This window comes from Giraffa tippelskirchi, chromosome X (assembly GCF_054371585.1).
Source record: "Giraffa tippelskirchi isolate mGirTip1 chromosome X, T2T-mGirTip1v1.2.pri, whole genome shotgun sequence".
NCBI lineage: Eukaryota > Metazoa > Chordata > Mammalia > Artiodactyla > Giraffidae > Giraffa > Giraffa tippelskirchi.
The window spans coordinates 46077485-46080307 of record NC_137289.1 but is presented as its reverse complement, the minus strand read 5'-3'; the positions used below and the strand labels follow the sequence as shown (position 1 = coordinate 46080307).

The 2823-nt window shown below is 42.3% G+C and overlaps 1 long non-coding RNA gene across 1 annotated transcript; it reads left to right on the top strand.

Moving 5' to 3' along the window:
• Window positions 1-396: 396 nt before the first annotated feature.
• LOC145535429 (uncharacterized) lies at window positions 397-2416 on the top strand. Its single transcript, XR_014075414.1, has 2 exons — window positions 397-460; window positions 1031-2416. It is a non-coding gene; the product is annotated as an uncharacterized LOC145535429 (long non-coding RNA).
• The last annotated feature ends 407 nt before the right edge of the window (window positions 2417-2823 follow it).

Here is a 2823-nt window from a genome sequence, read left to right as displayed (position 1 = left end):
TATCTTCCAAAGGTCTAGAGAGGAGGGGCCATCAAATAAACCCTAGGAATCAAATCTTGCCTGCAGTGATACACATTTTTTGCCCACAAAGGGACAATTTAAATGTTACATAGCACACGGAAAGGACAATAAGGGCAATTAAATAAGTATCAGAAAAGCTCAACAAATATACAAATGATTGGGGTGTGTTTTAAGCACCTCCTGGTTTCTTAACTCTTGTTATCAATTCAGGGAAAACTGAACATTTTGAACTTTATACTTTAAGAATATTTTGTTCTTGTTGCCTAGGTTCTCAACCTCACCTCTTCATCTTGCCTGTGATGTCTTAATCATCTCCATGGCAACCATGTGACCTCAGAGACAGACTAGAAAGCCAGGAAAAATTACATTACCAGCACAGTAATCAGATCCCCACAGCACTGCAGACTATGGTTGGAGCACTGAGGATCAAGTTCTACCAGTAAGTATTCCATTTCTGACTGAGTGTTCTCTAGAGCAGCACTTCTCAAACTTCAGTGAACACTCAAATCACCTAGAGAATCTTGTTAAAATGGAAATACTCATCCAGCAGTTCTGGGATAGGGTCTTAGGGTCTATATTTCCAACAACCTCCCAGGAGATGCTAAACCTACGGGTTCCCTGAGAGATTTTGGCATAGCCAGGGCCAAGAACTGTTATTATGCCAAACTAATGTAAGCACATTTGTAGTCTCAGAGGAAGTACTGTTTTGGACAGCAGTCCTGATGAACATGACACCTCTGATATTAACTGGTTGTGTGTGCTTGGGTAAATATTTTTATCTCTCTGAGTCTGTTGCTCTTCTCTGTGAAATTATGAATGTGGTCTGGATGATTTCTAAGATCGGTTTGGATTATAAACTTGTTTGATTCTCTTATAAAGAAGGAAAATGTAGAACCAAAGGGTTAGTCTGAGGGCAAAATGCCCCTATATTATCAAGGGAATGATGAAAGTAATCTACTATAACGGTTTCCTTTATCTTCTTAATTCCAAATCTTCTGTGTGCCTTCAGGTAATTTATTTCTTCTAAATGGGGTGATATTGGCATTTCCCTAAAGAAGAGGCAACATTGAATGGTGGATAACAGTTTTGAGCATTTCTGAGCTCTCCCCACATCTCTGTGACCTAATAGCTAACAGCTTTGGCTACTTGCTCATGACGTTGTCCCTCTGATCACAGAGCAAAACCACTGTCTGCCCACTGGTATCCAGTCCTGGTATTCAATCCTGCCTAGTCCCACTTGATTCCGGAAGACCCAGTAGTTACTCAGAATCACCTCCTACTTTACTGCTCTGTTGAGGCAGTATAAGAACATTCTTCTTGAGTTCCAACAGTCATTTGGTGAGCCCACAAAACAGAAAATGAACCCCCCGGTGAATACTAAGGTTGGCAAAGAGGACAATGTCTCTCAGCAGGATGACATTACTTTTCAGCTCCTTGCTCAGAATCTAAGGTATGATGAATCCAACCAGCGTGATCATTTCCAAGAAGAACTAGCTGACTCCATTCAGGATGAAGTTAGTCACCCAGATCTGAGGGACAATCTCCCAGACCTTGTCATGACTCAACGATTTCAGTTCAGCAAGAAACTTAGTGACCGGCCAGAGCTTCTACCAAGCTTCTCCAACTGCACACAGCCAGCACCCAATGAAGACCCTATACAGCTGCAAGGAAGCGAGACACCTCTCACCCCATTCAAAAGAGTCCACAAGCAAAAAATTCAGGTATGCCTCTCCTGCAGCCACACTGATCAGGTCACAATAGATTGCCTTGCCAAAAGTTCTCAAGCCCCAGCAAAGATAAAGAACCCAACTCATCAGTAAGAGGAACCCAGGCAAGTCACATGGTTAACATACTCTCTCACCTCCAGCCTTACTGATTTACATCCTGCATTAACATTTAAAATACCAGTGGGGGACTGTGATACCACTTTACAGACAGTCATAAATTCATGCTTCTCTGAATTTCAACAACCAGATCTTGTTCATTTGGTGACCCCTCACCAAACCTGATCCAACAATGATGAAAACAACTTCCATGCACTTTCTGCACCTGGGACTAACTTTCCAAGAGGACTGAAAGCCTGAAGGAAAAAACTCTGCTCATTCAGACCCAGTGTAAACCACCCTGGCAATGCATTGGAAAACTTCATCCTCACCAATGGATAATAGACACCAGGGTTGAGTTTTGTGGCCCTAGTCTTTGTGCCTACACTTGGCCCCAAGCCTCTCACCCTCATACCCTGGTCTGTATGCTAGTTCCCTGTTTTTCTAGGACTCTTGGCTGAAGTCCCAGTTGCATTTCCATATTGTACCAACATTTTCTACTAGAAGCTGAATCCTGATTCACCTGTTGACTAGATTCCACCTTAAAATAAACCAGCTTTCATGGAAACACATTTCTGCCACCATTTCATATGATCATTTACTTTATTACTATTTAAATGCTTCTGCTTGCCCAACCACCTGAAACTTTTGCTATTGACAAACTAGATGGTATTGACCTCCAAGCTCTCTGCTTGCAACTTTCGGTCCACTTCTTTTAAAATTAGCCTTTCAGGCAGGAACATGTTTTTAGCCAAGCCCATGCCTCCTCTGTTTTGCTCCAAACCTACCTCAGGCTCCAGAAAGTCTTGGGACAATTCAAAATGCTCTAGGATAATGACCTCTGATAACTATTTAGTGAGATTTGGAGACTGTGTTACATCATAATGACTATGTCTGAAGCATGTCATTGCTGCCTTATTGGGGGGGGTGGCTGACTAAATCTTCACTGTAGACTGAGAATCAGGCCCTTCAGTAGTTT